Source organism: Vombatus ursinus, unplaced genomic scaffold, assembly GCF_900497805.2.
Source record: "Vombatus ursinus unplaced genomic scaffold, bare-nosed wombat genome assembly UNPS02001287.1, whole genome shotgun sequence".
In the NCBI taxonomy this organism is placed as follows: Eukaryota; Metazoa; Chordata; class Mammalia; order Diprotodontia; family Vombatidae; genus Vombatus; species Vombatus ursinus.
In genome coordinates, this window is record NW_020941065.1 from 2,464,006 (window position 1) to 2,489,285 (window position 25,280).

The 25,280-nt window shown below is 42.8% G+C and overlaps 1 pseudogene; it reads left to right on the plus strand.

Annotated features, from left to right (window-relative positions):
- Window positions 1-25,280, plus strand: part of LOC114043185 — a 156,729-nt pseudogene that overhangs the window by 59,588 nt on the left and 71,861 nt on the right.

Consider the following 25,280-nt stretch of genomic DNA (forward strand, 5'->3'; position numbering starts at 1 on the left):
TTAGCCATGTTCTGCGTGGGGCAGGGGAGAAGCAAGAAATATAAAGAAAGAAGAACAAAAGCTTCAATCTGCACTCTAAGTGCGGATTACCATCAGTAATTATGATGGTGTATTGATCAGAACAGCAAAGTCTTTCATAGCTGATCATCATTACAATGTTGCTGTTACTGTATACAACGTTTCCCCTGGTTCTGCTCACTTTACTTTACATCAGTTCATCTAAGTCTTCCTAGGTTTCTTTAAAGGGATGCCCCACAATAGGATTCCATCACATTCATATACCACAACTTATTCTGCCATTTTCCAGTTAATGGGCATACCATCAGTTTCCAATTCTTTGCCATATCCTTATTTTATGCATCTAAAAACATGATTCTGAGAGACATGGGCTTTGCTAAACTGACTGTTCATGTCCTATGGCAGGACATAGAAAAGGTAAAGAATTCCTGAGCTGGATGATCTGGGAGGAAGTGTGAAAAAGAGGAAGTGTGACAAAATGGAAAAGATACAGTATTGAAAGTCCAAGGACCTATGTACTAGCACCTAGCACATATGGAGTGAAAAAAGTCATTTCAATTCTCTGGGCCTCAGTTTCCTCACCTGTAAAATGAGGAGATTGGATAAGCTGGCCTCTGAGGTCCTTTCCAGCTCAGAATCTATAATGCAGCTAGGTGGTGCAGTGGTTAGAGCATGAGGCCTATAGTCAAGAAGACCTGAGTTCAAATTCATCTCAAATGCTTACTAGCTATATGACACTGGGCAAGTCACTTAACTTCTGTCTGCCTCAGTTTCCTCTGATGTAAAATAGGGATCACAATAGCATCTACCTGCCAGAGTTGTGGGAATTAAATATAATACTTTTCAGAGTGCTTAACACAGTGTCTGGAACACAGTAGGTACTTAATAAATGTTTCTTCCCTTCCTTCCCATGATATTTTAAGGTCCTTTCTAGCCCTGAAACCTATAATCCTAAGACAGTTTCTAATTCCCAAGTGATCTAATGGATCAAACAGTGGACTGGGTATCAAGACACCTGAGTTCTGTCCCTACTTCTCCTACTAACTTGCTGTGTGACCTTAGCCAAGTCCCTTTCCTTCTCAGAAATTTAATTCCCCCCTCTATGACACAAAGGAGTTGTAAAAGGTGATCTTGAAAGCCCCTTTCAACTCTGGGCATCTATGACATTGTCCCCTTTATCTGACACTCTTACCAGAGGCCCCCTTCTTCCCCCTTCTGGGATGTGTCCCATGCTTTCAATGGTGAATGGGGTAAAGTCCATCTACCATCCACTTCCAGGGAAAATTCTTCCTCAGTGACAGCCATAAGATCTGCTAGCCTCACACACAAGCAAAACCAGCGTCTCTAGAAATGTCTGGCATATTTCACCAGCACTAAGCTCAGGCTTAAAAAGAAATAGTTATATTCCCCATAACTGTAAAATTTATTAGATATTTTAATATGCACTAGATTTATAAGGCCCAATTAAAACAACCCTGGGAAAACATCAGTCTCTGCTGGCTGGAAATTAACTCATTTTCCTGCCATTCAGGAAACATCCCGACAGCCACTGGAGCAGGCTGGGTCACTGCGTTTCCAACCTTCTCGGCTGAAGGCAGTTGCTTGTTTGCTCTCCATAGGGGTCTGTGAGGGGATCTAGGACTCTCTGGCAGCTGTAACACCAACCATCCAAGACAGAGATGGCTCGTCGGAGCTTTCAGTACGTCCCATGGACCATGGGAAGTGGGTTAAAAAAAAAGCATTGCTTCAAAATTATATTGATGTAATCATCGGAAGTAAAGTTATGTGTTTGGAAAAAAAGTAAATGATAAATGACAAGGTGGAGACACATGAGGGCACTCTTGCCAACCAGCAACAGAGAAAAAGAAACCACTGTTTTCACAGCAGTACCTAACTTCTGTCTTGCAAGGGAAGGAGGAGGGGCAGTTTACTGATGCTGGTTATTATTTTGATATGGACTGTGGATTGGACCTGTGAATTCATTGGTAAGGGGAGCTGCCAGGTGAGGAAACACCCTCCACCAGTGCAGATCAGAGCTTTTCCTGCCATTTATAGCCAATGAGAGTAACTAGAGCACTGACATGTCAACTGAATTTCCCAGGGTTGCACAGCCAATCTGTAAGTGGTGTGATTTGAATTGATGTCTTCCTGGCTCTGGCAACCATTGCTCTAACCACTATGCTTTGATGCTTTGATGTCAGTGAGATGGCACGGTGTATAGGAATGTGAGACTTGGAGTCAGGAAAAAACCTAAGTTGAAAGTCAGACCTCAGACACACTCTGTGACTCTTTAATAGTGACTTAATCTCTGTGTGTCTCGGTTTCCTCATCTGTAAAATGGGGATAATGATAGTATTCTACCTCCCAGGGTTGTTGTGAGGATCAAATGAGTTACCATATGTAAACACTTTGTAAACCTTAAGGCGCTATATAAATGCTATTATTATTGATTACTATTAAGATTATGTCCATTAGGTGGCACTGTATTGGATAGATTGCTGGGCCTGGAGTCAGGAAGACTCAATCTTTCTGAGTTCAAATCTGGCCTCAGACATTCACTAACTAGCTGTGTGACCCTGGACAAGTCACTTCACCCTGTTTGCCTCCGTTTCCTCATCTGTAAAGTGGGGATAATAATAGTACGCACTTCATATGGTTGAAGGGCAGCTAGGTGGCTCCATAGTGCATAGAGTACCAAGTCTGGAGTCAGAAAGACTCATCTTGGGGCAGTTAGGTGGCATAGTGGATACAGCACTGGCCCTGAGGTCAGGAGGACCTGAGTTCAAATCCAGCCTCAGACTAAATACTTGACACTTACTAGCTGTACCTTGGGCAAGTCACTTAACCCTGTTTGCCTCAGTTTTCTCATCTGTAAAACAAGCTGGAGAAGGAAATGGCAAACCACTCTAGTATCTTTGTCGAGAAAACCCAAAATGGGGTCTTGCAAAGTCAGACATGACTGAAAAACAACTGAACAATGAATTCAGTCTGTCAACTGGGCTGTAGACTAGCTGCCTTGTATCTAGGGTATAGTTTCTCAGATGAGGTAGAGATCCTTGTTAACTTAGGATTTAGAGCTAGAAGGAACCCCAGAGGCTAGACAGTCTAACCCCACATTTAAAAAAAATGAATTTACTTGTTTTTAGTTTTCTACATTCACTTTCATAAGCTTTTGAGTTTTAAATTTTCTCCGCCTCTCTCCCCTGCTCCCTCCCCAAGATGGCATGTAACAATATAAGCTCTACATATACATTCTTATTAAACATATTTTCACATTAGTCATGTTGTAAAGAAGAATTAGAACCAATGGGAGGAACCATGAGAAAGAAGAAACAAAAAAGAGAGAGAGAGCAAATAATATGCTTCCATCTGCATTCAGACTCCATAGTTCTTTCTCTGGATGTGGATAGCATTTTCCATCATGAGTCTTTTGGAGTGGTCTTAGATCCTTGCATTGCTGAGAAGGGCTAAGTCTATCAAAGTCAGTCACCGCACAATGTGGCTGTTACTGTGTACAATGTTCTCCTTACTTCACTCAGCATCAGTTCATCTAAGTCCTTCCAGGTTTTTCTGAAGTCAGCCTGTTCATCATTTCTTATAGCACAATAGTATTCCATTACATTCATATACCACAACTTCTTGAGCCATTCCCCAATGGATGGGCATCCCCTCAATTTCCAATTCTTGGCCACCACAAGAAAGAGCTGCTATAAATATTTTTGTACATGTGGGTCTTACTCCCATTTTTATGATCTCTTCAGGATACAGCCCTAGAAGCCACATTTTACAATATAAATGAGGCCCAGAGAGGTTGACCTCCCCAGCTGGTAGAAAGTGGCAGGGGGAGGATTTGAACCCAGGTTCTCTAACTAAAAATCTAGCTCTCTTTCTACCCCGACACATGCGCTGTCCTATCATTTAGTCCAACCTTTTATTATATTTGTAATTATTTTTAAATTCTGAACTTAACAAACACCAAGTAAAATGAGCATTTCCATATACATAGCAGGAAAAAAGAAGATACATGAAACTACAAGTCTGTAGTATATAGAACTTGCTTTTCTTCCTAAGTCTATAATAAAGGTAATGTGCAGCTTTCAAATCAGTCCATCTAGCCTGTGCATCTTCCTTCCTTCTTTCCTTCCTTTTCTTCTCCCTCCTCTTTCTCTCTTCCTTCCTTCTTTCTTTTTTCTTTTTTCTTCCTTCCTTATTCTTTCTTTCTTTCCTTCCTCCTATCCTTCCTTTCTTTATTTTTTTCCTTTCTTCTTCCTTCCTTTCTTTCCTTCTTTCTCTCAATCCCTATGCCTCCCTTCCCAACTCATCCAAATTGTGGGAAAAAAAGAAAATGGAAAACAGAATTCTTGTAACATATTAGCATCATCCAGCCCACAACATTCCACATTGGCCACGTCCTGATGTGTGTATGTGTGTATTTCTCACTCTACATCTTTGGTCAGTCAATCGCCTCTCTTTCTTAAGAGATGGGTATCACACTTCATCATCAATACTCTGGAATCTCCTAGCACTCTCTATTTTATAGAGGAGAAAGCTGGGACACAAAGAGTGGAAGTGACATGTCCAAAGTCAAACAGCTAGCAAAAAGTAGCAATTAATCAATCAATTTGTTGTTGTTGAGTCATTTCAGTCATGTCTTACTCTTCATGATCCCATTTGGGGTTTTCTTAGCTTAGATGCCAGAGTGGTTTGCCGTTTCCTTCTCCAGCTCATTTTACAGATGAGGAAAACTAAGGGGAAGAGAGTTAAGTGACTTGCCTAGGTTCACACAGCTAGTAAGTGTTTGAAGCCAGATTTGAACTCAGGTCTTCCTGACTCCAGGCCCAGTACTCTATCCATTGTGCCACGTAGCTGTTTCAATCAATCAACAAGCATGTATTAAGTGATTACTATATGCCAGGCACTTTGCAAGGCAGCGACATAAATGAAACAATGCCTACCTCTTGAGGGGGAGAACACACATAAAAAAAATAATTATTTGTGAAATAAATACAAGGTATCCCAAGTCTTTAGTGCAATTTGGGGACACCTATATAACTACCATAAACATGAGGTAATGTGTGGCAGGAGCTAGAGATGGGAGGTATTAGCAGGTGAGGGAATCAGGAAAGGTCTGATTAATTAGGTGAACTGAGCTTTGAGGGAAATTTGGAATACTAAAGGGCAAAGGTGAAGAGGTATCACAGGAAGGAAGATAGGAGATCAGGGTGTAGTACCTCAGGAACAGCAAAAGGATCACTTTCACTAGACTATGGTATTTGAGGGAGGGAAGAGCGTGTTTAAGGGTTGGAAAGGCAGGAAGGGGCCAGGTGGCAAAGGGCTTTCAAAGGCAAATAGAGGAATTTGTAATTCATCCTAAAGATAATAGGGAGCCATTGGAGTTTACTGAGGAGGGGAATGCACAGTCGGACTCATTATTTAGGATACTATAATGGTCTAGAACAGAGGAGATAGATGAGCTAGGGTGGTGGGCATGTGAGGGAGGAGAAAGGATGGATGGAAGAGATTCATGGGGGTGATGGGGAAAAAAATCAAAGATGATTCTAAGGCTGTGAACCAGAGTGACTGAAAGAATGATGATTCCTTGAGTAAAAGCAGAAATTGAGACTAGGGGTGGGTTTGGAGAGCAATATAATGAGATCTATTTTGTACGTGACACATGTACATGTGAGATGGCTGTAGGACATCCGTTTGGGGCTGTAGCTCTGGGATACCTAAACAGAGATGGTCCCAAACCTCCTAATGCCATGGCTGTCCATTGTTAGGCTCTAGATCGTAAGCTTGCCCCAAGAACTCAGACGTTCCTTGCTTGAGTTATATTAGTTTATATTTATTTGTCCTTTTATGGGTACAAAGTTTGGTCTCGTCCTAGTGTGAGTGCCTTGAGGGAAGCCTTGGGTTTTTAATCTTTGGATTCCCCAGCATTTTGCATCATATCTAGCACAGGATAGGTATTTAAAGATTAATGTTTGTTGAGTTGATTTCTTTCCTAACCTCCCATTCGGTACATAATGCTTGTATATAAAATCTCCATTTTGCAAATGGAGTGGCTCACCATTCTCATCTCTGTAGTTAAGGAGATTGTTGGCACCTGAATTAAGATTTGAAGTAAACTAGGGAGTCTAAGATTCAGAGGGAAGGAGACATGGCATTCCAGGAATGGGGCATGACCAGGGCAAAAGTATGGAGGTGAGAGATGAAGTGTCATGTGTGAGGTACAGCAAGAAGGCTAGTTTGTAACCCTGCTGCTTCAGTGAGTCTTCTAAGAGGCTTATGTTTCAAAGAATTTTTAGAAACATGCATCCTAGTTTGGGTGAGTTCAATGCCGGCAGACTTTCTGCTTTTCCTAATTAGTAAAGGTTTTTCCTTTTTTTTTTTTCTGGGAGAAGTCAATGACTGATGGTCACTAATAAGTCCTTTGATCTGGCCCATGAGCTGTCCAAATGTTTACATCCTCCATCCCTCTGAGACATTTGGAATTTGATTGTCAAATACAATACCCTCTGGGTCCAGCCACCGCTGACCCTTCAGGACATTAAGGACTGCCTTGGGATGCTCATGGAGCCAGCAGTCAGCTGGTGCTTTCATATCCCATGGAGGAATATTAACTGAAACTGACAAGACATAACCACAGGTGCCTCACCTGCATCTGGAGGGAAATCTCCCCAGCAGGCTGTGCTTCGTGGTTGAAAGATCCCAGTTTTAGAGTCAGGAGGACATGAGGTTGATTGGGAAAGAGTACTGACTGTGGTATCAAAGGACTTGGGTTCAAATCCAGCCACTGATGCTTACCGCTTATGTAAGTTTGGTCATATCACTCTACCTTTCTGGGTTTCAGCTTCCTCATCTATAAAATCATGGTGTTGGACTGAATGACAACTAGAGTCTCTTCCAACCCTAAGTCCAAGATCCTACTAGTGTGGGCATGCGTAAGTTACTAGACTTCTCTGAGTTTATGTTTCCTGATCTGTAAAATGGGCATGATTATATCTGCAGCACCTAGTTCACAGGACTGTTGCAAAAATCTACTGAGATAATGAATGTAAAAGCTTTGGCATTTTAAAACAAGGAACAAAAGGAGTTCTGTCCTATGCAGCTAGGTAGTCTAGTGGATGGTGCACTGCGCCTAGAGTCAAGAAAATTCAAGTTCAAAACCCACCTGGGACACTGTGTGACCCTAGGTAAGTTATTTAGCTTCTGTCTGCCTCAGTTTCCTCATCTGTAAAATGGGGATAACAGCACCTACCTCCCAAAGTTGTAAGGATCAAGGGAGATAATATTTGTAAAATGCTTAGCACAGCAGCTGGCACATAGTAGGAGCTGAAGAAATGCTTATTTTCTTCCTTTTCTCTTTACCAAGCCAATGATGTCATGAATAAAGGCACAGGTGGGCAAAGAGGTGCGGTAGGAGTTGGATTAAATGAAATCTAAGGGCAGCTGGATAACTCAGTAGATAACACACTGGGCCTGGAGTTAGTAAGACCTCAGTTCAAATTACTACCTGAGTAACCCTGGTCAAGTCATGACCTCTGCCTCAGTTTTCCCAATTATAAAACGGGGATGATAACAGCACCTACCTCCCAAGGTTGTTATAAGGATCAAATGAGGCAATATTTGTAAAACTCTTAGCATAATTTTTGGCGTGTAGTAGGCACCTAGTAAGTACGTGTTTTCCTCCTCACTTCTTTTCCTTCCTTTCTCCTTCCATCCATCCTTCCTCCCTTCCTGAACCCCTTATAGCTCTAAGACTTATGGATGTTGATGGTGCTGATAGGCGTGAACTCAGGAATTCAAATCACAGATCCTAGAATTCCAGGCTCTCCATGAACTGGCTTCAACGTGACTTCCCAATTGTATCTCCAGCTAAAGGGCCACTTCCTCCACGAGTTTCACAAATTCTGTCATCCTCCTCACTCCCAGCCCAAAGTGGCCTCTCCCTCCTCTGTGCTTTCCTAATCCATGTATGACATTTGTCTATCATATTCTGCTTTTTTATTATTCAATCAATCAATGAGCTGTTAGAAAGCACACAGGATTGGCCAAGGACTGTGCTAGATATGAAAACAAAAATGAAATGTTCCCTATTCTCAAGAAACCCATATTTTGTCATTACTGTCGGTTTTCATTACGACAGGAACTATACTTTATTCATCCCTATCCCAGAATCTAGCACCATGTTTCATTGGATCTGTGACTTCAGCAATGTGGGTATTCCCTCCAGGGGTGCTGGTAGCAGCTCATCTATGCCTATGTGTGACTCTGGTTTATATTCTCCTGATAATCTTCTCCAGGGAATGTACCTAGTGGGTGGGGACCTTCCTCGTCTAGATCTTTTGGTACTCCATAGACACTAGTGGCTCATTTCATATGTCCTTCTCATTCTTCCTGCATGACTAGTCCTCTCTTTCCAATCAGACATCTCATCTCACAAGGAGTTCTTCATTGCTAATGTGTTGCAGTCTACTTTCACCTGCCACGTGCCTCTCCATTGCCCTTTGGGTGACATACAACTTAAATTCTGCAGGGACTATGGAATCCCATGATTTGCAGTCATATAGTAACCAGACATCACTGCTGAAAGGATGGATCCTTCTTTCAGGGAGAAGCTTGAGGTCATTCACAGCACTAACCAATTTACCATCCATCCCTCTCTAGCCTGCCCTTCAGACTTTCTCTACCATGCCTCAGAAACCTCTTTATCTTGGGATTTTTTTTTTGATTAGGCAATGGGATTAAGTGACTTGCCCAGGGTCACACAGCTAGTAAGTGTCATGTGTCTGAGGCCGGATTTGAACTCAGGTCCTCCTGAATCCAGGGCGGGTGCTCTATCCACTGTGCCACCTAGCTGCCTTATCCTGGGATTTCCATCCAGCCCTGGAATTCACACATTGAAAGTACATTCCATACTTTTGACCTGTTCCTCTGACTGGATGAAAGAATCCTCCAAGAACCTCTATTTAAGGAGGATGCCTACCATGCCTCTCTACCATGCCTCTGCATTGGGTAGTTTCATGCACCCACCATGCTTTGCAGCATCCTTTTATGTCTTCCTCCCTTAGAAAGTAAGTTCTGTGAGGACAATGACTGCTTTGCATTCAATTTGGGGCTCAAATCATTACCCATTTGGAGTATTTGTCCTAGGTATGTGATCAATCAATAAATGATGAGCCTCATGGATTGACCATCCACTTGCATATCATAGTCTGGGCAATAAACATTTTTCATCCACTTGGTTGTTTCTCTTTGGATAGTGACATTAAACTGTGGAGTGGTTATCAGAGATATAATTAGGAAATTTGGCACCTGGGGCAAGTGGCACAAAATGTACTCTCAAATCAACTTTTTAAGGCAATTTCAGTTGTAGGGAAGGGTTGAAATGGGTAGAAACCCTGAAACCCAAGTTTCTATTATTAGGGAAAGCCTGAGATGTGCTGCTCATGGTAAATAAACAGACTCCTTGACACCCTGGTTAAAGATCACTGGAAACCATGAGAATGGCTGGAGAGGCCAGTATATGACTAGGCCAAGAAGGAACTTAACTATTATATGGCTAATAGGGGAAGGGAATGATGGTGACAAGACCATGCCATATGGCAGCTTCTCATTTTAACTATTGATTCTTGCTAACAAGGTACTAAACTTAGCTGTTTCTAACTGTTGGCAGGTGACAGCCTGCAAGTGATGGTAGCACCCTCTAAATGTCAGTACCCTGGGTAAAAATCCCAGTTGCCTTGCCTTAGTTACAGCTCTGGGTAGTATGGCTCCCACTGCAAAGTTCCAGGACTTCATTCATGATTTCATTTGCAAACAGGAGCATCTGAAGGACTTCCCTAATAGGGACCCTCTGCTACATTTAGACTTTTTTTCTTCCCATCTTCTACCACAGTGGCAAATCTTTTTATCAAGCATGTGTCTCACTGGTTTAGGAGTCACTTGATACCAATAATCAGAGAGCTGACAAATGAAATAGCATGCTGCAGTAGAAATGGGGCTGGCTTTGGACTCAGAGGACCTCAGTACTCACTTACTATCTGTATGACCTTAGGCAACTGCCTTCATTTCTCTGGGCCTCAGTTTCCTCATCCATAAAATGTGACAGTTGGGCTAGATAATCTCAAAGATTTTATCCATCTCCTCATCAATGACCCTATGAGCCAAAGTTTACTCTGTTGTTACATTTTACAGATAGGAGGTGGTGGAGTTACATATGTTGAGTTCAGAGTTTTTACGTGTGTGTGTGTGTGTGTGTGTGTGTGTGTGTGTGTGTGTGTGTGTGTACCTGTGCCCAAGAGCACCTTGAGTAAGATTTACCAAACTCACACCTGGGTTAAACTGCACAAAACCTGCCATCAGATCAACCTCTCAAAGTTTCATGAGAGAGAGGCCCTGGACATAGCAAGGCTACTCTGCCACATTGTAGGGTTTGGAGGAGGAAATGGGGGAGCTCAAGTAGAGTGGAAAATATAGATGGAGGAAGTGTGCCCTCTGGTAGTTTGCTCTTTTAGCTGCTCTCACTATGAGCTAAATTCAACTCTTCTGCCACTGCTGAAAGATCACAAGTGCTATTAGCACCCTCTAAATTAGGGTGCCCTTGGATAAAGCCCCAGTTGCTCCACCCTAGTTATGGAGTGAATGGACACATGCACTAAATGGTTAAGTTTAAGTAGCCTAGACATATATTCACATATTCCCTCCTCATGGAGTTTAATGTTTTTCTATATGGGTTTCCATTCTATTGGTTTAAGTCTCACTGGCTTCTGTCCCTTTCATGAATATGCTAGATATTGAAAGACATTTCTTTTCCTTTTTTTTTAAGTCATTTTTTCTATTTCCTTCTGCCTGTGTCTATCTCTGTTCAATATCCCTCTTTGTTGCTTTCCCTCCCCTTCTCTGCTCCATTGCCTTTCTTTCCCTCCCTCTTTCTCTTTCTCTTCTCTCCCTGTCTTTCTGTGTCTCTGTCTTCTGCATGTCTTTCTTTCTTTGTGTCTGTGTTTTTCCTGTGCATCTTTCTGTCTGCATCCTCTCTTTCTCTCCTCTTCCTCTCTGTCTCTCTTTCTTTCCTGTCTCTCTGTCACTCTCTCTCCATCTCTCTCTGTCTTTGTCCCTCTTCTTGTGTCTGGATTTTTGTGTCTCTGTCCCTGTTTCTGTCCCTATCTCTCTCTTCATGTCTCTCTTTCTGTCTCTGCCTCTCTCTATGTGCCTGTGTCTGCCTGTCTTTCTGTCTGTGTATGTTTTTGTCTTTCTGTCTCCCTCTCTCTGTTTTTGTGTCTCTGTCCCCGTTTCTGTCCCTATCTCTGTCTTTCTGTCTCTGCCTCTCTCTGTGCATCTCTTTCTGTTTCTCTGTGTGTCTCTGTCTCTTTGTGTTTCTGTCTGTCTCTCTTCCTCTCTCCATCTCTCTATGTCTCTCTGTTTCTCTGTCTCTCTCTCCCCTCCTCCCTCCCCCTCCCTCTCTCCCTCTCTCCACCTGCCTCCCCACTGGCTTTTCCAAACTGTCAGGCTAAGGTCTGAAAATAGACCCCAATAAAGCAGGCGGAAACTCGGCAGTAACCCAATCTAACTCACGTTTGTGTAAAATGCAATAAGCTGGGGCCCGTGAGGGCTCTGGAGCTCTGGCTGTAAATTTCCCTTTCTGGGCAGTGGCTGTCTCTGCCTGAGGCTTTCTTGGATCGTCTCCCCCAGCTCTTCTCCTGGGCCTTCTCCCCCCCCCCCCCACACACACCCTATTGGCCTTCCCACAGCCTGGGCTTCAAAGGCCCCACTGTCCTGGGTAAAACCATGCTGGCTCAGAGCCCAACAGGGAAACGGGATGAGTGGAGGGAGGTAGGAGAACAGTGGTGGGGGAATCAAGGGAATGAGGATAGAGTCGGGGAGGTGGGGGAGGATTTGGTTTATCGACCACCTCGTGGGGAGAGGAGAAAGGAGAAGACGGGAAAGAACATATCCTTCCAAATGAGGTGAGTGAATCTGCAGACTTGGCAAGGCAGCATCTAGGAAGAGGATGGTGGAGCTGGAAGGGATGGAGAGACTGTGTCATAGGATTAGAGGATTTAAAGTCCGGCAGGGCCTAGCAGATAACCTAATCCGACCTGTCTTTTCATATGGGAGGGAAGTGAGGCCCTAGGAGCTTAAGTGATGGCAATTAATCAATCAACAAGCATTTATTAAGTCTCCTAAGTGGCCTGCACCTTGCCAGTGGCTGGGGAAATGGAAACAAAGAGGAAACAATCTCTGCCCTCAAGGAGTTTACATTTTATCAAATGACTTGCCCAAGGTCACCTAGCTAAGAAGTTGTAGAGCCATCTTCTGTCCCTAAACTCCAGGCTCCTTTTACTGCATCGGGATGTCTCCAGAATTCCTTACTTCACAAATAGGAAAACTGAGCCCCAGAGGAAGGGGGCGGGAGTGGCTTTCCCAAGGTCAGCAGCAGGTCTGGGGCTACAACTCAGGTTTCCTGACACCCAATCCCAGAGTTCTTTCCCCTGTACGTTGGATGGTCTCCATATGTACTTGTGAGGGCAAGTTGGAAGAGCCAGGTCACTGGAGAGCCTCAGGAACCAATAACTGTAGTACATCTGGAAATCTCATGCACTCATGGAATCTCCTATTATACACACATATGAATATATTATACGGATGTAGGAGGCAATAATTGTAGTAGGGGGAAGGGATACTCTCATTCATCTTCCTCTTGTTCTCTTTTTCCCCTTTCTCCTTCTCTCTCTGTCCCTCCCTCTCTCTCTCTTTGTCTCTCATTTATCTATGCCTATCTCCTTTCCTCCTTATCTAGCTTCTCTCTCATTATTCTATCTCTCATTTCTGTCTCTCTTACTATCTCTGCTTCTCTATCTCTGTTTCTTTCTCTGTTTCTCTCTCTCTGCCTCTCTCTTTCTGTCTCTCTCTCTCTGTCTCTGTGTCTCTCTCTGTCTTGGTCTCCCTGTTTCTCTTTCTGTCTCTATCTCTGTCTGTCTCTCTCTTTCCCTCCTTCCTCTATATTTCACTCACTATGTCATACTGTCCTTGTTTTAATCCCTTCTGTCATCCTTGGAGCTGTGCACCCACACTTCCCCAAAACGCTGATCCTAGAACCTGAGTCTTGATTGCTGGACACAAGAAAAAGGCTATGGACATGTTTCAAGATGACTTCTAGGGGGTCTGAGACCAATGTCCTTATGAGGAGGTCCCCAGGCTCTCAGGTTTCATCTACTTTGGCCTAAATGAAAATAACAGCCAAACTCTGGCTAAGGGGACCCTGGCCCTGAATCAGCACCCTGCCCTGCCCCCCATACTTAAAGGCAACCTTCTGTGGTCTGGCTGATGTTTCCTTCCTGCCCATACAACAGGGCTGGGCTGAAGGTCTTGGAAGGTAGGGAGGGGGAAAGAAGGGGCGCACAAACAGGAAAAACAGCTCTCCAAGATCCAGTTAGATTTGTGGGGGACAAATTGGGTAGTGCAGAAACACTTGAGGAATGGAAGTTAGATCCTATCACTTACCAGTTTGGTGACACTGGACAAGTAATTTCCTTTCATAGACACTCGGTTTTTCCATTTATAAAATGAGGGAGTCAAACTAGATGGTCTCTAAGATACCTCCCAGCTCTGACATCCCCTGTTCTAATGCCCCCTCCCAGCTCTGACGTTCCTTCTTCTAAGATCCCTCCCAGACCTTATATCCCCTGTTCTAAGACCCCTCACAACTCTTTCATTCCCTCTTCTAGGGCCCTTAGAGCTCTGACAGTCAGTGTTCTTTTAGACATTCCAGCTCTGGATGGCAACAGTTCTAAGATACAATATCAAGTAAGACCTGTAGACTTCTACTGGGCCCAAAGAGAGGTGCCCTCTGGCTGGGGCTGGTGGGCCACTTCCCTTCCAGGCTATTCCTTTACAGTTTATTCCACACTCAGGACACAAGGCTACTCCAGGGCAGACTTGAGGAGGAAATGCATTCTAGGCCAGGAAGGGGAACAGTCTGGTCAAAGTCCCATCGATAGGACTATGGATGGCTGTGGATGGAGAGCAGAAGTAGACCAGTTTGGCCAGAATGGAATGTGCATAGAAAGGTGTAATGTGTAAAAACCTGGAAAGAATCTAATGCCAAGTTGTGAAGGACTTTTCATGACAAATAGAGACATTTGTGTTTTATCCAAAGAGCAATGGGGAACAACTGCAGCTTCTCGACCACTGGAGTGAAGAGATCAGACCTGTGAGTTAGAAGTGTCAATTCAGCAACCGTGTAAAGGATGATTTAGAGGGGAGAGACACTCAGGGCAGAAACCAATGAAGAAGCTACGGTAACAGTCTGAGTAAGAAGTGATAGAGGCCTGAACCAGTAGCCAAGGGAGTGGATTAGGCACATGTGAGAGATATCATAGAGATAGAATCAGTAGGATGTGGCAGGGGGTTGGATATGAGAGAGGTAAGATCACAGATAGCAGACTTAGAACTAAAAGCACGGGTGTATTAGAGTCAACTCAGACCACCTTGCAAGAGCCGATTGTTAGATTTTCAGCGTGAGCATTTACATGCAGGAAATTGAAAAACGCTACAAATCATGTCATTCTCCTGTGTATGAAGCTTCAATGGCTCCCTATAGCCTCTAAGTTAAAAGGTGAATTCCGTTATTTGACATTTAAACTCTTTACCAGTTGACTCCAGGATATTTTTTGCAGATTTAATGCATATTATTTAGTCAATAAACATTTATTAAGGACCTATGTGCCAGGCACTTTACTAAGTGCTGGGCATATAAGGAAAGATTACCATATTCCTTTAGGGACTCTGCTTTTCAGTCAAACTGGCTTAGTGACTGATCCCTGGCCATAAGAAGCCAGGCCCCATCTCCATACCATGCTCTGTCTGCCATGCTTAGAGAGTCTTTCTTCTTCCCTTTTGTCTTTGAGGATCCCTAGCTTCTTTTGAGGCTCAGCCCTGGCACCACACGCTACGAAATTGTACTACGATTCCCTAGGTGCTAGTGGTCTACATATAACTTAGTATTTATGGCATAAATATTTTGTATTTACTTATATGTGCATACATTGCCTGTGCCACTCAAACAGAATATAAGCTGTTACATTTTATTATTGTTCCATCCCCTCTGCTTAACACAGAGACATTGTAATCACTTAACAAATATTTGTTGAATGAATGAATGAGTGAATGAAATATAATCTAGCAAGTATACTCTAATCCCTGGCCACTGGGATAGACATCATTCAATGGAGCTTCCTCGACTCTCGGGAACCAATCTCTGGTCCTCCATCTTGGTTAGGTTGGGCTTCCCTAAGGCTCCAAGGGATGATTTAAAATGGACATACTTGGCTCCTTTCATCTCATTCTCCGGGCTATATTTGCCCCTCTGAGATGAAATAAAGCCAAGAAGTCACAGTCACCCCCAAGGAGTGGATCACCTGCTCTCTAGCCCCATAAGCCATGTCTTGGACTATCTGTCCACATGACTCTTTTTACATCCTCTGCCGATGATAGGAACAACTGGACTCTCACTTCCCATCATCTCTTCTCACTAGTAGCAATAACAACTCCCTGATTCTTTCTCTCTCATTTCATAGGCCTGTAATAATACTAATATGACCATAATGACTTATATTTATATCTGAGTGACTGATCTTAAAAGTCAGTGGATCTGAATTTTTAGCCAGGTTTTGACACGGCATAGCCCTGAGAAAATCATTTTATCTTTTTGTGCCTCAGTTTCCTCTTCTGAAAAATGGGGATAATAATAATTGTATTACCTACTGTATAGGGTTACTATGAGGAAAGAGTTTCAGAGATCTTCAATGCAAGTAGTTGTTATTATTAACCCTCTCAAAACCCAACCACTTCATCCAAGTTGGCCGTGTGTGTGTGTGTTTGAGGGGATATTGTGGAATGGAAAAATAAGGGAATGCCTTCCACAGTGACACACCGTAGTAATTTCACATGCCCTAAGATCATTAGTAAGAGTAGTCTAGGATAATGGGCATAGCACTACACTTAAAGTCATAAAGACCTAAAGTCAAATCTTGTCTATGACACTAACTATGTAGCTCTCAGGACAGGTCCCTTAACCTCTGTAGGCTTCATCTATAAAATGGGAGGAAGGGCGATCTCAATGACTTAGTAAGGTTCCTTGCAATTTTATGAGTCTATGACAGTTTGGAAACAACCCTGAAATGATGACAGATTGGGTTCCAGGAATATCACTGATTGGATTAACACTTTCCAGCTATGTGACCCTGGGCAAGTAAAAACAAAAATCTCTCTGATTCAGTTTCCCCAGTTGTAGAATAGGACCATGTCCCAGAGTTGTTATGAAGATGAAAGTAATAATGGTAGAGTTCTTAGCACGGTGCCTAACATACAATAGGAAATTAATAAAAGTTTGTTATCTTCTTTCTTTCCTTTACACATTAGGGAAATCTGATACAACTATTCCTAAGAATCAAAGAAAGAGATGGGGCATCATAGCTCTGTAGTTGGCCTCAACTCGGAACTATTGTAAACTGTCTCCTTGGTATAAAAGCCAGTGGAGAAAGTGGCCCTTCTTCATGTTCTGGTACCAAAAGAAGGCAAGATACATGAAAAAAAATGAAAAAATACCAATACCCCTCCCCCCTCCATCCTGCTGGAAATGCTTTGGAGTCAATGGCACTAACTGCTAAGGTGGGCAACCTAACCAAGATGGAGGACCAGAGGTTGGTTCCCGAGAGTCAAGGAAGCTCCGTTGAATGATGTCTACCCCAGTGGCCAGGGATTAGAGTATACTTGCTAGATTATATTTCATTCACTCACTCATTCATTCATTCAACAATGAACTGCAGGGATTAGTTCTTTCATGAAGTCTCAGTACTGCTTCATAACATTATTATTATTGGGGAAAAATCCTTCCCAGATTTCTTAGGAGCCATTTTACATCATGCAATGTACATTGTACGATCACAGAACCCAATGAAGTTCAGATAGAAGCGGTCCTGGGACAAGCTGCTAACCTGCTATTATTCTTTTATACTCCATCCTCTGCACAAATGGGTTAAAAAAACCGCTCTTTGTAGCTGAACAAAAGTACTAGGATATAAATTTCTCTTCTATAAGCTCACACAAAGTATTCTCAGTACAACTCCAGCAGTAGATAGGACGATAACCTGTACCTTGGCTTATCGCTACATTGTTTTAATGTCTTTTAGATCTCTATATGTTTAAGACCTTTCAATCAATGAAGCTTGGACACTGTGAGCATTTGGTATGGAGACATCTCCCAGTTCCATGCATTTACACAGATTATCCCTCATGCCTGGAAGGTTCTCCCTCCTCATGTCTGCCTCCTGGCTTCCTCCATGTCCCAGCTAAAATCTCACCTTCTACAGGAAACCTTTCCCAATCCCTCTTAATTCCAGTGCCTTCCCTCTGTTGATTATTTCCTATTTATCCTGCAGATAGATTGTACATATTTGTTTACATGATGTCTCCCCCATTAGACACTGGGAGCTCCTTAAGGGCAGGGACTATCTTTTAGCCTTTTTTAAAAATTTTCTAAGGGCACAATACATGGCACTTAGTAGGCATTTAATAAAATCTTGTTCACTGACTGACTGTTTTTCAAATTTTATAAATCTGTGTTATGTCCAGACAATTGTGGTAAGAGTTATAATGATCCAGTTCCATTATAGTTTATTGCTTGAGTTCACAAGAATCTTTTGAGGTCTACATATGTAGTACAGGGATTTGTCATCTATTAGTTCATGACATATAATTCTAGCCACCAGGACATGCAGGTGTTAAATTTTTTTTAGTCTGCTATGAGATACTGTCAGTTTATACTACTACTACAACTACTACTACTACTACTACTACTACTACTACTACTACTACGTGATTGAATGAATAAATAAATAAAAGTTGTGTTCATATCTGAGAGGTATCATAGTATAGTAGAAAGAAAGCTGGATTTAGATTCAGAGGACCTGAATTCAAACCTTGATTGTACCACTAAATAATTTCTATGATATTTTCTATATTACTATTTTTGTTTGCATCGATTACTCAGTGTGGACTTCTTAAGAATAACCCTTCTATAATTTCCAGCAGGAATGTTCTGGTCCTGGACTGCCATCATAAACCACAAACAAATCTTTGTTACTCAGCTATTTGTTTGAAGTTTCTTTGCTGACATATCATTGGCTGTGTTCACGGGGATGTCACCCATGGAAGGCCCTTGGATTCCTCTCTTGGATTGGAGACATGTCACAGATTCCATCTGAAGATAAACTGCTTTAGGTTGTAATCTAACAATACAATTATGTCTGGCTGTTGTCAGCCTCTACTACTCATTTGATGGAGTGATGTTTGCTGTTTCCAAAAGTATTCCTGATGGAATCTAGCCTGTTTCCCATGGGTGTGCTCTGAGAATATCAATTGATCATCTCCCTCCTTTTGGGAGATAAAGTGTTGATTTTTCTATAGCTGCATTTGTGGGATGAACCCTGTGTTTCTTTAATATTGCTAGGGGGTTTTGTTTGGGTACTTCCCAGATTTGTTAGGAGTCATTTTACATTATGCAATGTACATTGTACAATTACATAATGTACAACACTTGTATATTAAGGCTGGTGTTTGGAGAGGTGTGAATTGGATTAAACGTATTCTTTCCATTTTTCCTTGATTTCAGAATGACAGCAGCTCCCTTAACATATTCATCTATAGATTTCTCTTTGACAGCCTCATGCTTAAGAGATCTTGACTAGAGCAGTCTAAGGTATTTGTAAGAATCGTCTTTGTCCACGGTTTCAATTTGACCTCTGGATTTCAGGTTGAAACCTTCAGTCTCCATCTTTCCTTGACATACATGAACAATTTTGTACTCACCAAGGCCAAATGATATTTTTATATCTCATTATTCTTTGATATCATTAGATAAAAGTAATAATAAAAATAACTTTACTATTGCAAAGCATTTTCCTATTTATCATCTTATCTCTTAGACTCACAGTAAGCCAATGAGGTATCTAGGGAAGGTATTATTATGCCCTTTTCTATAGAAGAAGAAATTGAGAATCAGAATGGAGAAGTGAATTACCCAAGTTCATGCAGAACTTAAAACTAAGAACTTAAAACCAGGTCTTCTGACTGGTCCAGAGTCTTCTGTTATACCCCTTTCTATGCTCCCTCTTGCCAGAATCTTTGTTAACTTAATAAAAAATAGCAACCTCCTGTTTTTTTTTTCTCTGGAGTAATGATGTGCTCGGGATTCAATGTATGATGCGGAGAGCTCCTGAATGAAGAAACTACCCCCACTACTTCATATCAGAGGATCTGTCCGAGGATGACAGGTTCATAGATTTAAAGCTGGAAAGGAACTTACGGGACATTGATTTCAACCTTTTCATTTTACTGACGAGGAAACTGAGGCCCAGAAAGACTAAGTGACTTGCTCAGGGTCAGGTAGCTAGTAAGTGTCTCGGACAAGATTTGAACCTAGGTTTTCCTAGCTCCGAGTCTAATGCCCTATCCACTATACCACACTTTTTCTCAACCTGAAGTTCCAGGGAGTTACATAAAACACTGGTAACGTAAGTGACTCGTCCAGGGTAACACAGTCAGTATGTGCCAAAGTCTTAAACCCAGGTCTTTGTGTCTGTGAGGTCAGAACTCTAGTCACTATACCACACTGCCCCCCAATCTGCTGCTGCTGCTACTAGTGCTACTACTATTACTACTACTGTCACCACCACTACTACTACTATTAATAATGTCAATAATAACTTTCGTTTATATCTAAGAAGAATTATAGTATAATAGAAAGAATTCTGAATTTAGGTTCAGAGAACCTGAGTTCAAACTTTGATAGTACCATTAAATAATTTCTATAATACTTCCTATATTATTATTTCTATAATACTTGAAAGTTTGCAAGCCCTATTGACAACACTGGGAAATAGGTAGTAATGATAATGACAATAATACTATTAGCATTTAAGATCTACAAAAGACTTTATAAATGGTATCTCATCTTCATGATAATCCTGGGAGGTAGGTGTTATAATTATCATTCCCATTTTACAGATGAGAAGACTGAGGCAAACAGGGAGAAATGACTTGCCCAGAGTTACACAGCTATTAACTGTCTGAACCTGGATTTGAATTCAAGTCTTCCTGACTCCAGGTCTGGCACTCTAACCACTGTTCCACCTCAAGTTATTATTATCTCGATTTTGGAGAGGAGGAAATAGAGATGTGGTCTGACCCATCTGCCCACTGTTATGAAGATTACATAAGAGGTGGCTTATACAGCACCTTGGCAGGCCTGATTTTCAGCCCTGCATTCTTTCCACTTAAGTCTGTGGACCTCCGTTTCCTCCTCTGTAAAATGAAGGAGTTGGATAAGAGGAATGCTAAGGTCCCTTCCAGTTCCAAGCTTGTAGTCTGTGATCCATAGCGATGTCTTGCCATCATTCTGTGTCTACAATGTTACAAAACACCCCCCCACCCGTCTTCAGCCCATTCTGCGCACATGCTTAACCTGCTTAACCCCCCTTGATCGTGGTTGAAATGAGTTAATAATTGCACATAATACCCACTCAACACATTAGATGTGGGGCCCTCAGTGAATTCACGTCTCCCTAAGAACATCTGTGGTTTCAACCCCAAATGGGGAAATCTGTCTCTCTCTTGGGATGTGTCTGCAGTCCCTGGCAGTGTCCCGCCTGGCAAGGGCTGATGTGGGGTGGGGGTGGGGGGGCGCGGAGGGAAGACAGAGGAAGACAGAGGGTGAAGTTGAGGGGGGAAGCGGTGAAGGGCAGAGATGAGTGGTGGCCCCATCCCCCCCCAGCCACGAGAACTCTGTGCCCCCACCCCAGCTGCGGCATCAGATAACGGTAGTGGCAGCTGTCCAGGCCCGAATGGGCCGCACCTGTTTGCAATGTAAGTTAGCCATTATCAGCCTTCACATCCAGCTGTAATTCAAAGAGAGGGGAATGGGGGGGAGGAGAGGAGGAGAGGACGATCGAATGTCCTAAATTGACTCCACTTTAGTGCCTTATATAAAAATTTCCTGTAATGCATGTTACCATAAATAAGGGATTTTCCAAGAAGCTCAGGGCAAAATGGCTTTCTAGGTGAACTCTCCCAGAGGGGAGTTTCCCAGTTGCTCCGTTTATGTTCCATCCTTCGAATTATCTCATTGTAAAAGGCCTGGCTCAGATGGCCATGATTTACAGAGGCTGAGAACACCCATTCAATTCCTCTTCAGGGAAATACATTTGAGACTTCACTTTGGAGAGACATTGTTTGCCAAAGAGGCTTCAGACCCTGGTTGGGTCTCCAGTTATAGCAGTGAATGGAGAGATGGATGGATGAATGGATGGATGAATAAAAAGGCATTTATTAAGCACTTCCTATATGCCAGGTACCATGTCCTGGAATAGATAGAATACATGGGAGTAAGACATTGCTTGGTCCAATCCCTAGCACCATTTAAGATGCCTCTCATCCTATACTAGACCTTTCCAGATCCCCCAGTTATTATCGGTCTCTCCATCTTGAAATTCCTTTCTATTACTTTGTATTTCTTTCCTTGTATACACGTTGCCCTATTTTGAGCAGGATGCAAACTGCTAGAGATTACTTCATTTTTTTCTTTTATATCTCTAGCGCATCCCCCTATTAAGCACATAGTAAGCGCTTAATAATTGCTCATTGATTATCTTTTGCACCCCCATACCTAGCACAATCCCTGGCACAGTGTAGGGGTTTAATAAATGCTTGTTTCTATTCTACAAAAGAACAAATATTGTCAGCACCCGGCTTTGGCACCTTGTGACAAAACCTCAGCTGTTCTATCTTACTTAAGGCTCCAACCTTGGACAATACCTATCGAGTAGAATTCCCTGTAATGATCATGGTGGTACCTACCACATAGAGGTCAAGCAGAGAGCCCCTGAAACTACCAAGGAAACATGGTTCTAATTTCCCTGGGCCGGGCCCTCCTGGACTGGGATGGGAGGGGCAGAGGTTTTTATACCGTGACTCTTCACTCATAGCTCAAGGGTAAGATTTATTTGTCAGGCATAAGGCATTTGGGGACCTTACTCTCTTCCACAAAAAACCCCTTATATTTAGAGATGAAAAGCGCTTTAGAGATGATCTAGTCCAAAGCCCTCATTTTACAGATGAGGAAACAATGGCACAAAAAGGATAAATGGCTGGCCCTGGGTGCCACAGTTTAGCAGTGGCAAAGCTGGGGTATGAACCAAGGTCCTTTGGTTCTGAAAAGAGTGATTTTCACAGCCGGTCAGTCCTCCCCAGCCCCCTTTCACATACACATACTCTCAGTAATGTCTTCTGTTGTCCTGAGTGCCTGTCCCCAGTAGAACCACACCATCCCCCCAAATAGTTCTTGCAGAAGGAGCTTGCAGAGGCAATGGGAGTGTGTAGAAAGATTCAGACAGAAAGATAACCTAGAGGAGAAATTACCTGATAAAATTACCTTGAAGGGCTTGGAATTGAAATGATATCACAGGGCCAATAATACGATCTTTTTGTGGATTTTGTAGAGCGGAGTCAGGTGGATAGAGTACAAGGTCTGGAGCCAGGAATACTCATCCTCTTAAGTTCAAATCTAGCCTCAGACACTTTCTAGCTATGTGACCTTGGGCAAGTCACTTCACCCTGTTTGCCTCAGTTTCCTCATCTGTAAAATTGAGCTGGAGAAGGAAATGGCACTGTACTATCTTTACCACTGCAGTATCTTTACCAAGAAAACCCCAAATGGGGTCACAAAGAGTCGGACATGACTGAAAATTACAGAACAACAAAAGAGGGGGACCATTTTTTGAGTGGGAGGTACAACTTAGTAACCTCTAAGGTCCTGTCTGATTCTCATTCTGTGATTTCATGTTTCTAGTCCAGACATCACATTTGAGTTGGGGGTAATTAGCATCCATCTCTGGGTATCTGTAATGCTACCCCTTATACCTTAGTGGTCATCCAGTCTAATCCCACCCATTTTACATATGAGGAAACTGAGGTCAGGAGAAGCTGAGGGACTTGCCTGACATCATACAAGTAGTCAGAAGCTAAGACAGGATTTGAACCCAGTCTTCTGACTTCAGAGAGCATGCTTTCTAGTCTGCTGAATCTCCTGACCAGAGACAAGACACTTAAGCCCTCTTGCCTCAGTTCTTTCCCTATAAAATGAGCATTTTGGCTTAGATGAAGTCTAAGAGCTCTTTCAGCTTGAAATCCCATTAGCCTATGATATCCTATACCACCACTACAGTGCCTGAGTTCTCCAGAAGCCCTCACCAGAAAAAAGTCCCCCTCTTTGCGCTCCCCACACCTCTCAACAAGGCTGAGCAGAGAGATCGCTTTCCGTTGGCGCTTAGCCTGCCAACATGAACTCCAGATGGGCAGGAGTGTTTGGGTGGTGTGGACGTGTGATCATTAGAACTTGGATGGCTCTTGGAGAAGACAATGAATCTTCTGCTCCACTTCTCTGCCTACCACCATGATCATAAGTTGGGCTCTGACTGGCCAGTGGGAGGCAGTAGCTGCCATCTGTAGATGACTTACCAGGCTCTCAGTCCAAAGGGCTCTGCTCTTCCTAAATGGAACAAAGCCCCTTTGGGGAACCATTTGGGTAGATGATAGAAGAAACTGAAAGATTTTAGGAGTTTTTCAGGAAATAACTCCAAAAACAGAATAAACCTCAAAAATTATCATCTGCCTCCATTCATGTTAGTTGCAGCCATATTTGGCTCACTTCCTTTTCCCCATACACACATTCCATCTCCCCCTCTATATCTTTGCCATAGGCTGGCCCTCCTACCTGAAATGCTCTCTCCTCCCCTCTGCCCCCATGGCTCCCTTCAAAGTTCAGCTCAGGTAATAACCACCTTATTTAATCCCCCCAGGGTTGCCAGTGCTTCTCAACAACCCCACCAAGAAATTGCTTAGTATTTCCCTTGTGTCTATCTGCTCCATATTTGCTTTTCTGTGTATGTGTTGTCTTCTGGCGGTGAAATTTAAGTTCTTTGGAAGACAGGAACTTTTTTTGGTCAATTTCATCTTTGAGCTGCCTTTACCTTGCATAGCGTCTGGTACTCAGTAGGTGCTTAATAAGTGTTTGTTGAATGGAATAAAATTGGAAAATGAAGAGACTTTGAGCCAGAAATGGATGTGGGTGGGTAGGATTCTTTCCGTGTACATTCTTCCTATGTTTTCCTATTTTCCTGAAACTAATGGAATTCATTTCAATATAATAAAAGAGGCCTGGATTGGGAGTCCAGAAATCTGTATTCTTGCTCAGGCTCTGCTCTGTACCACTTGTGTGACCTCGAGCAAATCACTCCATCCCTCTGTGGTTTAGTTTCCTCTTCTGGAAAAAAACAAAAGGTTCAATTTGCTAATGGCTAAGGTCCCTTGCAGCTCTAAATTCAAGTGTTCCGTGATCCCACAGCCATTGCTGTGATAAGGATTTGCAGATGGCATTGGGTAACACACAGCCAATAAAAAGACAATTGTGGACAAATGATTAAACCCTCAAAGCAAATGAATGATTAGCTGGAAACTATCCTTGGAGCAGTCATAGGATCAGATTTTCCAACTTAGGAGGGACCTCCATGGCCTGCCAAGCTGATTCTGTGATAAATCATGTAAGCCATGTGCTGTTTAAGGAATATGAGAGATGCCCTGGGACCCCCAGCTAGGAAGAAACTGATGCATGTCTGAGCCCTGGGAAGCTGTATGTCTTAGTGGTGATGGCTCTGTCCATCATAGACACAAGAACCTAGAACACGATTACAGATTTGGACTGAGAAGGACCTCTGAGGCCACTGAATCCAACTCCCTCATTTTACAGAGAAGGAAATGGACACCCATGGGGCTTAGGTGGACTTAACCTAAGGTCACAAAGGTAGCAAGTAGTAGAGGTGAGATTTGAACCCAGGTTATCTAATTCTGCACCCAGGGCTTTTCTTCCATGCAGAGTTGAGTAGAATATTAGAGTTGGGAGGGGCCTTGTAATATACAGTGTCAGAGGGCCTTGAAAACACTGACTGTCAAAGCTGGATGGGGGGAATCTTGTAACAGAGACTGTCAAGCTTGAAGAGGCTTTAGGGACTGAAATAACAGAGCTAGGAAGGGTCTTGGAATTTAAACTGTCAGAACTGGAAGGGCCCTTAAAAACCTAGAATTTCAGAGCTGGGAGGACCCTTAGAACACAGAATGCCAGAGATGGCAAGAGCCTGAGAACATAG